The sequence below is a fragment of the Pristiophorus japonicus genome, chromosome 9 (genome assembly GCF_044704955.1).
Source record: "Pristiophorus japonicus isolate sPriJap1 chromosome 9, sPriJap1.hap1, whole genome shotgun sequence".
Lineage (NCBI taxonomy): Eukaryota > Metazoa > Chordata > Chondrichthyes > Pristiophoridae > Pristiophorus > Pristiophorus japonicus.
Genome location: NC_091985.1, coordinates 11,162,908 through 11,175,065, shown reverse-complemented (window position 1 = coordinate 11,175,065; position 12,158 = coordinate 11,162,908). Strand labels below are relative to the sequence as shown.

The following is a 12,158-nucleotide window of genomic DNA, read 5'->3' as shown; positions in this document are numbered from 1 at the left end:
AAATTTGGAGACTAAAATAAATTAATTGAGGCTCATAAGAAATCAAAATTAGAAAATTAGGCTCACAGGGAATAAAATGGGGATTTAAATAGAGGATAGGTGTTCAACTCAGGTACGACGTCGACCTTGTATATCACTTGGCCCGTCTAGGCTCTGATTGAATTTAAAAAAAAACCCCGCAGCAACTCGGAAGGTAGGGCCGACGCGAACGCGCGGCCGAGAGAAGGGCCGAAGCGAACGCGCAGCGACGTAAACGCGCAGTGAAGCGAACGCGCAGTGACGTCAACGCGCAGTGACGCCGACGCGTAGTGACGCAGAGGCGCAGCAACGCGAATCGCGAAAGTCAGTGCTAATGTCAGTAAGTCTGTAAGTCTTAAAGTGTTTAGAGTTTTAAGTTTAGTATTAAGATCGCACGGCTATGCGGACCGTGCGGTGATGCGGGTAATTTTGTAGATCGTGCGGCTATGCGGACCGTGCGGTGATGCGGGTAATTTTGTAGATCGTGCGGCTATGCGGACCGTGCGGTGATGCGGGTAATTTTGTAGATCGTGCGGCTATGCGGACCGTGCGGTGATGCGGGTAATTTTGTAGATCGTGCGGCTATGCGGACCGTGCGGTGATGCGGGTAATTTTGTAGATCGTGCGGCTATGCGGACCGTGCGGTGATGCGGGTACGTGTTAGAAGTCTTTGTCTATTTTGTAGATCGCGCGGCTATGCGGACCGTGCGGCGATGCGGGTAAGTGTTTAAAGTAAAGTTAAAGTATCTTAACTCGCGCGGCGACGCGAGCCACGGGTCGACGCGGATTGCGCGGCGACGTGAACTGCGAGGCAACGCGGATTGCGAGGCGACGTGAGCTGCGAGGCAACGCGGATTGCGGGGCGACGTGAACTGCGAGGCGACGTGGTAGTTTAGTATTAAGATCGTGCGGCGACGCGGACCGTGCGGTGATGCGGGTAAGTGTTAGATTTGGAGTTAGTTAAAGTCCGTGTTAGTTCTGTAAAGTCTGTGTCTATTTGTAAGTTTGTTTAAATTGCACGACGACACGAACGCGTAGCGACACAGTAATACGAGGGGCAGTGTGAAAATGGGAAATCAGTTAGATAAAACCACGGATGCGGATAGTCCGCTACAAAAGTTATGTGAGGAATTCCCTGAAAGAGCTGAAGACTTTAGAAAATTATCAGGAGCCCTGAACAAATTATTAGGGGATGACCAGTGGCCTCTAAGTGACACTAGAAGCGTAGAGGTAAAAAAAAAAGCACAGGGATTAATTTGGAGAAGGGGACGAGGAAAAGGGGATAAAAAAAATGTAATTGCAACCTGGCGACATTATTGTCAGAAATTAAAAGATGCATCACTTCTATCGAGTTGGCAAACAAATGCTATTAAATTAGGACTTGCATTGACAGAGGGAACACATGTTAAAACTGTAGACGTCTTTAAAAAAAAAGAATGAATGTGCGCACGAGAAACTTGCTAAGAGATCCTCTGGGACCTCTGAGAAAGGTATTGATCAACTACAAGTTAAAATGGCTGGCTTTGTGTTAACCGAGGCTGATGATGAAATTGATGAGTGGCCACTGACTCAGCGCCCAACGGCGCCTCCCGCACCCCCTGGCCTCTTGCTCCAGTCCTCTTCCCAACACCCTCCACCTAACACTCCAGTAAAAAAGAGTTAGGAACAACCACATATCACCAAAGCAACAAACCCAAACTGACTCCTCATCCTCTGATAGCGATTCGGATCCCCAGTTTACAAGCAATACAGCCGAAAGGACCAGATCTCACACTCGAAAGGGCAGAACTATATCTCAACATCACAAACAGTCCCGTAAATCTTCTAGTCAACCTACCAGTCCAAGTTGTGAAAGACATAGCAAACACCCCCGCCGATCGAGACACAGAACTGTCAAGCAGTCAGACAGCTCTGAAACATCCTCCGGCCTAGAAATGATTTCCAAGATCCCAAAGTCCCGACACCAATTCCCTGTCAGACCAATGCCAAACCCTGATGCACAACAAGCTGCAGACCACCTCTCTATAGATGTCTGTGATCTTCAAACAACTATTTGATTGCTCACGCTATCCGGACAGATGGAAAGGGCAGTTAAATATTATTGGCAGAAAAAGAAAGGGGAGGGGGGAGGTGCGCCCCCAACCCGGGTCAAGACTGAATACGTGACTAGAAAGGAAGAGCCATCTCGGGAGGAAGGATCAATAGAACCGCAGTGTTGCATACAGGATTGGATGGATAAGCAAGGATACGGTTATACTAAACAACCAAACGGCCCGAGCCCTGCTAATAAACCTCCCTATTGTCCCCGGCATGGTATGGGAAGAGGCCGGGACTGGGTAAGAGGAATTGACTGTTTTAATTGTGGGCAGGAAGGACATTGGAATAAAAATTGCCCCTACCGTCAGCATGGAAAAGGAAGAGGAGGAAGAGGAGGGGGGCAAGGGGGGAGAGGAAGATCTTACACTAACTTCTCCCAGAACAACCCCTTTGGTCAATTGTCCCCCGATTGACTACGCAGCTTGATTGTGCAGGGATCCTCCCCGGACGACGAACCCATTCTGAATGAGTGGCAACCCTTTTTGATAGATACGGGAGCCTTCATGTCTTCTGTACAATCAAAGCTTAAACTCCCTGCTTCTACTGAAACACAGGAACTTTCAGGATTCCTGGGACAAATCTCGACATTCCCAGTGTCAGAACCGGTTAAAATGGGTTACCAGGAAGAATCGGTGGAACATCGAGTTGTTATCACAACCAATCTGGACTGTAACTTGATGGCTAGAGACCTCCTTTGCAAATTCCAGTTGCATTTGGAGTGTGGAGATAACGGGATTATTGTAAAACAGGAAACCCTTAAGCGGCAGTATGATACCACTAGAACCCCTCAGTGGTGGTCTCTGGACCTGCCGCAGGCACCCTATCACGTGACCCTAGCATACGATCCCAGTGGAAAGAATCAGGACCTGCAGAACTTTTATCAGGATCACGAAGGGGAAGTGAAGGGAATTCTATTAAGGGCTAGAGTGACTGGACTGGAAAGAGAGGCAGATTTTGTGGAAGTGGATAAGAATCTGTGGAAACAGCCCCTAACAATGGCACCGCATATTGCTCGTGAAGTATTAGCCCCTCACCATGCTAAAGATTTGGGAGTTATGGTACGCAAGGCCATAGATGAGGCTGACCCTACCAGCCGGGATGTGCAAATTGTAAAACATGGCCGAACAGTCCAATTTCATGGGGACCCCGAGAAGGTCTTAAGGACTCTACAGCATCATACTGGCTCCGGCATACCTGACTATGTGGATCCTCATGTGTGGGCAGAGAACCCCTCCCAAGTGGGTTATACTCCCATTGATCCGATTGAGATCTCAGTGCAGGGCAATCCGACAGAACCCACTGAAATCACAGGCAATCCTAAACTGACTTTTTGGCACTATACTGCAATTAATCCGGCCTGTTTTCTTACTGAGCCACCCCAAGATGAGGAAGAACCCAGTCATGATTGTTTATGTTTGTTCACGGAAGTACTTCTATTAATCCAGAAGATACACGAATCTCAGGATACGCCATAGTAAACCAGGAGAATCAGGTCTTGGAATCTGCTGCTTTGAAACCGCCTATTCTGCTCAACAAGCTGAACTATTCGCCCTCACCCAAGCCTGTATCTTGGCCAAAGATCTCAAAGTCAATATCTATACCGACTCTAGGTATGCCTTTGGGGTGGCGCATGATTTCGGACAATTATGGAAAAATAGGGGATTCCTAACCTCACAGGGGAATGAGATATCTCAAACAGCTAGTATCTGATTTGTTGCAAACCCTCATGTTCCCCAAACGCATTGCCATTGTCAAATGTACCGCCCAACCTACCGGAAATTCTCTGGTTGATATAGGGAATCGTTGTCCTGACCAAGAGGCCAAACAGGCCTCTCGTGACCAACAGATGGTAGTGCCCAAAATTATGAGTCAGACTAAAAATCCTGCGAAGGATAAGTTAGCCTCGGAAAAACCAATGCCAACCATCCAAGATGTTATAAAAGCACAGGGGGACGCTCCTGAAAAAGATAAACTGTTGTGGAAATATTATGCATGTACTTATGACAATGTTTCTAAACTCTGGACCACTCCCGCGGAACAGACTTGCATGTCTGACGAGTTGGCCTCATGGGTTATAGAATGTCTGCATTTTGCTACTCATTGTGGAGCAAGGGCAACAAGTGATACACTTTTGGCTACTTGGTGGCACCCTAAACTCCAGGCGCTCACCCAGAACATCAGTAGTCGTTGCCTGGTTGGCCAGCAACATATTCCAGGGAAGGGAGTCCCCTGTGATTGGGGTAAAACGCCCCTACCCGAAGGTCCCTTTGAGACATTTCAGTTGAACTACATTGAGTTGCAAAAAGTTCAGTGTTACAGATATGTGTTAGTAATAGTAGATGTGTTTAGCAGATGGATTGAAGCCTACCCTAACCTGGACGATAAGACTCAGACTGTTGTTAAGGTGTTAATGAGGGAAATTGTTCCTAGATATGAGATCTCAGCTAGACTGATGACCACCTATGTTCTTTCTCTGACTCAGGCTCTGCGACTAGTTCACAACCAGGTTCAAGATGCTCACCTCGACCTCCCAGTTTTACCCGAATAGTCCCTCGTGGCACCAGGGAAGTATGGATTCGGAAGGGATTAGAGCCACAATAGGAGGGGCCTTTTTAGGTGTCACTCACTACCCCCACTGCAGCCAAGGTTGAGGGGAAAAGTGCCTGGGTTCACCTGCACCACTGCAAGCTCATCACCATTTAAACAAATTTTGCTGGTTAGTCTAATTCCTGTTTCTGTTCCAGATCTCCTCCTCCCTATAGCTGAACAATGCAGTTGAAGGAGGATCAGTTTGAACTCTTACCTGTCAGACAGCCAAATACACTGACGGAAACCTGAAGGGAAACGTGAAAACAGAACTCTTTTTATCAGCTAAATAATTGGACTATTTATAAGATGAGACTGTGTCTGTATGCTACTGTCTGCATAATAGTGTTGATATATGACAGTTTTGGTGCACGGGAAGGAAGACAAAGGCGAGAGCTCCATGTAAACACCTTTTTGTTTATGTCTTACGTTTATGCGGAAAAAGGGCACTTCACTAGATGCTGGGTGTGTTCACATATCCCTATACATTCCAAAGGGGGAATTCCTTTGCGCACCGTTCCCCTGACCCTAACTGAGACTGTTAGATGGATTCAAAGAAACGATATTGGAACAGGTAGCTAACCGCACTGCTGAGGCTCTGGAGGGCATCACAGCTGAAATGGTAGCGATAAGGACCGTAGCATTACAAAACCGAATGGCCCTCGATTACCTGTTAGCTGAGAAAGGGGGAACGTGTGCCCTGATAGGATCTGAATGTTGCACTTACATTCCTGATAGTTCAGAAAACATAACCCACCTTGCCGATCACATAAGGAGGGAGGTGAAAAAGTTATCCACACCAGCAAAAGAACTTAGCAGGTTTGATTGGTTTCTGGGTGGATCTTGGAGATCCTATCTAATGGCGCAATTGTTCTCATCATAATAATTACCTGCTGTTTGATTGTTGGTTGCCTTAACCTCTGCTGTAAAGCAATGACAAGGTTAGCAGACCCTCTTGTGGTCAAGGGTTCCCGGGTTATGATCCAACAAACTAGAGAACTACTCAACAATGCAATACTCATAGAATGATCCTAAATGTTATCATAGAATGATAAAAGGGGGGATGTGGATATCTGAACGGAATATATGGAATTAAGAACAGTAAAGTAAACGGGATATATGAAAATGTATAAGCCATGGAAGAATAGCTGGGAGAATGTCAGATTGCAAATAGTGCAACATCAGCTTAGCTAACAGTCTGTCTCAAGGTTTCAAGTCACTAATCCTGCCAATAATATATAATTGTAACATGAAATACATCTGCAGAATTGCAAGGTCTCAGTAAATAGTCACACCATTAGATTGAAACATTTGGAGGCAATACTTGAGCTTTCAAGAAGAACATCTCATATAGATTGACTAATGAGTGGCTGAGTTAGACTGTCAATCCATTTGTATTTTGTTATCTGATTTCAAAACTGTATAACTGTTAACGCTTTACGATGTAACTTCACCTATCCGTAGGAAGTGTGTACGCTCTATCCAGAGAGTATATCTTCTGTCTGATAGGTCTTACTGGCCGGTAATAAAGACTGCTTTGTTCAAAGCACAAGAGGTATTCGACTCAGTAATTTTACTGAACCAGATTGAGGTAAAAGAATCCAGGAATTAACAAACTCATTGGATGGCAGTGCAGGCTAGAAGGACCAAATGGCCTACTCCTGCACCTATTTTCTATGTTTCTATGACAGAAATTCGAGGGGAAGATGGAATGTGATAGGGGACAAAGTGTTTGTACTGAACTGTGGCAGGGGTCCCAAATGGCTTGCAGGGACAGTAACGGGCAAGGAAGGAAACAGGCTACTGGTAGTACAAATGGACAATGGCAAAACCTGCCGGAGGCATGTAGACCAAGTCAAAATCAGATTTACCAACAACACTGTGGAACCAGAGGCAGACTACAATGTGGAACTCGCACCACATCTGGTGGACAGACAGAGGGAACAACCTGAGGAAAGGGCAATCCCAGCAGACAGCCCAGGCGAGTCAACAACAATCACACCAATCGAAACAGACAGCCCAGGCGAGATACCAGCAACCACACCCAAAGAAAAACAGACACCAAGGCAAACAACTGAACCACAACTCAGAAGCTGCACGCAAGAGCGTAGACCACCTGAGAGACTGAACCTATAAGGACAATAAGACCTTGGGGGAGGGTGATGTCATGTATCTTACATTATTATATATAACTGTATCCTAACATGCTATACATGACTGTAATAAGATATGACCTGTAACCACCAGCATACCTTACCACCAGGTGTGCACTTGCAAGAGGAAGTATATAAGGACAGGTCTCAGGCAAGTGCAGCATTCCAGAGCTGTGAAATAAAGGTGCAGGTCCAGAGTGACCTTGACTTCACTACATGCCTCGTGTGAATCTGTACTGAGGGGACAGGACTTTACAGACTAAGGTTCGTAGTATCTTCCACAAACACTTTAGGACTTCAAACTTTCTGTTCGATAGTCCCAAATTAGATTTCCTTTCGAATGAGCCCAAACATTGGGGGGGGGGGGGTTCTCATGAATTTTGCATCCTTCAAAGTGTGATGCCACAGCTAAGCAATTAAGTGATTGGCTGGTGGATTGGTGACTATTTAATCTTTTTCTTTTTCTTTTTATTTCCTTATCAGGTAACCTTTGGCATTGTTGCCAAATTAGCTTAACTTAAGGATTAAGTCATGGCAGGAGAGCCCAGACCCATGTCATGCTCCTCCTGTGCTATGTGGGAAGTCAGGGATGCTTCCAGTATCTCTGACTACTATGTGGTCAGGAAATGTGGCCAGCTGCAGCTCCTGACAGACCTCATTGTGGCTGCGCATGCACTCAGTCTGGAGTATCCGCAATGCTGAGGATGTCGTGAATAGCACATTTAGAGTGTTGGGCACACCACAGGTAAAGGTTACTCAGGCAGATAGGGAATGGGTGACCAACAGGCAGAGCAGTGGAAGGAAGGTAGTGCAGGGGTCCCCTGCAGTCATCTCCCTCCAAAGCAGATATACCGTTTTGGGTACTGTTGGGGAGATGACTCAGCAGGGTAAGGCAGCAGCAGCCAAGTTCATGCCACCATGGGTGGCTCTGCTGCACAGGAGGGCAAGAAAAAGAGTGGAAGAGCCATAGTGGTAGGGGATTGTAAGAGGAATAGATTGGCAATTTTGCGGCCGCAATCGAGACTCCAGGATGGTATGTTGCCTCCCTGGTGCAAGGGTCAAGGATGTCTCCGAGCGGCTGCAGGGCATTTTGGAGGGGGAGGGTGAATAGGCAGTTGTCGTGGTGCATATAGGTACCAACGATATAGGTTAAAAAAACAGGATGAGGTCCAACAAGCTGAATTTTTGGAGCTTGGAGTTAAATTCAAAAGTAGGACCTCAAAGGTAGTAATCTCAGGATTGCTACCAGTGCCATGTGCTCGTCATAGTAGAAATAGCAGGATAGTGGCTTGAGGAATGGTACAAGAGGGAGGGATTCAAATTCCTGAGACATTGGAACCGGTTCTCGGCGAGGTGGGACCAGTACAAACCAGACGGTCTGCACCTGGGCAGGACCGGAACCAATGTCCTAGGGGGAGTGTTTGCTAGTGCTGTTGGGGAGGGTTTAAACTAATAAGCAGGGGGATGGGAATCTATGCAGGGAGATAGATGGGAGTAAAATGGGGGCAGAAGCAAAAGTTAGAAAGGAGATAAGGAAAGGTGGAGGGCAGAGAAATCAAAGGAAAAAAATCAAAATAGGCCACATTAAAACATAATTGTAAAAGGACAAAGAATGTTAAAAACAAACGCCTGAAGGCTCTGTGTCTCAATGCGAGGAGCATTCGTAATAAGGTGGATGAATTAACTGTGCAGAGAGCTGTTAACGGATATGATGTAATTGGGATTATGGAGACATGGCTCCAGGGTGACCAAGGCTGGGAACTCAGCATCTAGGGGTATTCAATATTCAGGAAGGATAGACAGAAAGAAAAAGGAGGTGGTGTAGCATTGCTGGTTAAAGAGGAGATTACCACAATAGTAAGGAAGGACATTAGCTTAGATGATGTGGAATCTGTATGGGTAGAGCTGCGGAACACCAAAGGGCAGAAAACGCTAGTGGGAGTTGTGTACAGACCACTCACCAATTGTAGTGAGGTTGGGGATGCCATCAAACAGGAAATTAGGGATGCGTGCAATAAAGGTACAGCAGTTATCATGGGTGACTTTAATCTACATATAGATTGGGCTAACCAAACTGGTAGCAATATGGTGGAGGAGGATTTCCTGGAGTGTATAAGGGATGGTTTTCTAGAGCAATATGTCGAGGAACCAACCAGAGAGCAGGCCATCCTAGATTGGGTCTTGTGTAATGAGAAAAGATTAATTGGCAATCTTGTTGTGCGAGGCCCCTTGGGAAAGAGTGACCATAATATGGTAGAATTCTTCATTAAGATGCAGAGTGACACAGTTAATTCAGAGACTAGGTTCCTGAACTTAAAGAAAGGTAACTTCGATGGTATGAGACGTGAATTGGCTAGGATAGACTGGCAAATGATACTTAAAGGGTTGACGGTGGATAGGCAATGGGAGACATTTAAAGATCACACTGATGAACTTCAACAATTGTACATCCCTGTCTGGCGTAAAAATAAAATGGTGAAGGTGGCTCAACCGTGGCGAATAAGGGAAATTAGGGATAGTGTTAAATCCAAGGAAGAAGCATATAAAATGGCCAGAAAAAGCAGCAAACCTGAGGACTGGGAGAACTTTAGAATTCAGCAGAGGAGGACAAAGGGTTTAATTAGGAGGAGGAAAATAGAGTATGAGAGTAAGCTTGCAGGGAATATAAAAACTGACTGCAAAAGCTTCAGATATGTGAAGAGAAAACGATTAGTGAAGACAAATGTAGGTCCCTTGCAGTCAGAATCAGGTGAATTTATAATGGAGATGGCAGACCAATTGAACAAATACTTGGGTTCTGTCTTCACTAAGGAAGACACAAATAACCTTCCGGAAATACTCGGGGACTGAAGGTCTAGCGAGAAGGAGGAACTGAAGGAAATCCTTATTAGTCAGGAAATTGTGTTTGGAAAATTGATGGGATTGAAGGCCGATAAATCCCCGGGGCCTGATAGTCCGCAACCCAGAATACTTAAGGAAGTGGCCCTAGAAATAGTGGACGCATTGGTGATCATTTTCCAACAGTCTATAGACTCTGGGTCAGTTACTATGGATTGGAGGGAAGCGAATGTAACCCCACTTTTTAAAAAAGGAGAGAGAGAGAAAACAATGAATTATAGACCGGTTAGCCTGACATCGGTCGTGGGGAAAATGTTGGAATCAATTATTAAAGACGCAATAGCAGCGCATTTGGAAAGCAGTGACAGGATCGGTCCAAGTCAACATGGATTTATGAAAGGGAAATCATGCTTGACAAATCTAATAGAATTTTTTGAGGCTGTAACCAGTAGAGTGGACAAGGGAGAACCAGTGGATGTGGTGTTTTTGGACTTCAAAAGGCTTTTGACAAGGTCCCACACAAGAGATTAGTGTGCAAAATTAAAGCACATGGTATTGGGGGTAAAGTATTGACGTGGATAGAGAACTGGTTGGCAGACAGGAAGCAAAGAGTTGGAATAAACGGATCCTTTTTTAGAATGGCAGGCAATGACTAGTGGGGTACCGCAAAGTTCAGTGCTGGGACCCCAGCTATTTACAATATGCATTAATGATTTGGATGAAGGAATTGAATGTAATACCTTCAAGTTTGCAGATGACACTAAGCTGGGTGGCATTGTGAGCTGTGAGGATGCTGCAAAGAGGCTGCAGGGTGACTTGGACAGGTTAGGTGAGTGGGCAAATGCATGGCAGATGCAGTATGATGTAGATAAATGTGAGGTTATCCACTTTGGTGGCAAAAACTGGGAGGCAGAATATTATCTGAATGGTGACATATTAGGAAAAGGGGAGGTGCAACGAGACCTGGGTGTCATGGTACATCAGTCATTGAAAGTTGGCATGCAGGTACAGCAGGCGGTGAAGAAGGCAAATGACATGTCGGCCTTCATAGCGAGAGGATTTGCGTATAGGAGCAGGGAGGTCTTACTGCAGTTGTACAGGGCCTTGGTGAGGCCACACCTTGAATATTGTGTACAGTTTTGGTCTTCTAATCTGAGGAAGGACATTCTTGCTATTGAGGGCGTGCAGCGAAGGTTCACCAGACTGATTCCCGGGATGGCAGGACTGACATTTGAAGAAAGACTTGATCAACTAGGCTTATATTCACTGGAATTTAGAAGAATGAGAGGGGATCTCATAGAAACATATAAAATGTTGTCGGGATTGGACAGGATTGATGCAGGAAGAATGTTCCTGAAGTTGGGGAAGTCCAGAACCAGGAGTCACAGTCTAAGGATAAGGGGTAAGCCATTTAGGACCAAGATGAGGAGAACCTTCTTAACTCAGAGAATTGTGAACCTGTGGAATTCTCTACCACAGAAAGTTGTTGAGGCCAATTCGTTTGATATATTCAAAAGGGAGTTCGATGTGGCCCTTACGGCCAAAGGGATAAAGGGTATGGAGAGAAAGCAGGAATGGGGTACTGAAGTTGCATGATCAGCCATGATCATATTAAATGGTGGTGCAGGCTCGAAGGGCCGAATGGCCTACTCCTGCACCTATTTTCTATGTTTCCATGAAGCAGCGGGTGGCGAGAATCGGCGGGTGCCGAGGATCGTTGGGAATTGGCGAGGAGTGGAGGATCGTCCGTCGAGTGGAGAAGCGGCGTGCGGCGAGGAGCGCAAACAAGGAGATCCGAAATCCATCAAAACCCAAAAACTGGCACTGATTTGGATCTGAGGTTGCCGGATTGCAGCCGATTGATTTTCTTGTGCGAAATCCAGCTAAACCCAAAGACCTGCACAGACGCGGTCCTAAGGTTGTCAGATTTCAGGCGTTGTACATGTTGAACCTCCCTTATCCGGCACCTGGCCTGTGCCGAATAAGAGATTTTGCCAGATGAAGTGAGGTCAGTGGCCGAGGTTGGGGTAGCAGGGGAGGAGGTCGGCGTCCCAGGCAGTCCCGAAGTGTCGGCAGGTCCTTGGCGGGCCACGATGTGTCGGCGGGCTGCGAAGGAAGTATCGGCGAGCCATAATATAGAATCAGACATGGACTGCATCACTTGCACAAGCTGAAGCAAAACTTGTGCCTGTGATGCACCCGAGTGTGTGACAGGATCAGTGGCACGTGCTGCACTCTCTGGAACTCCACTGTCGCTGTCCAAGGCCACCAGCCTCTGTGTGTGAGCAATGATGGCCTCTCTGGACTCACAATTCACAACGGCAATCTGCAACACTGCCTCCACAACAGTCGCTGTAAGCTTGTCAATGCTCGCTGGGATCCGTCCCAATGCATCAATAAAGTCACGGTGCTTAACTGTGGGTTCCCTGGACATTTCCATCAGGTCCAGTTCAATGTTTGACTGTC

At 46.3% G+C, this 12,158-nt stretch overlaps 1 long non-coding RNA gene across 1 annotated transcript; it reads left to right on the top strand.

Moving 5' to 3' along the window:
- Window positions 1–372: 372 nt before the first annotated feature.
- Window positions 373–6,253, top strand: LOC139272936 (uncharacterized). Its single transcript, XR_011594975.1, has 2 exons — window positions 373–955; window positions 4,860–6,253. It is a non-coding gene; the product is annotated as an uncharacterized lncRNA (long non-coding RNA).
- Window positions 6,254–12,158: the final 5,905 nt, after the last annotated feature.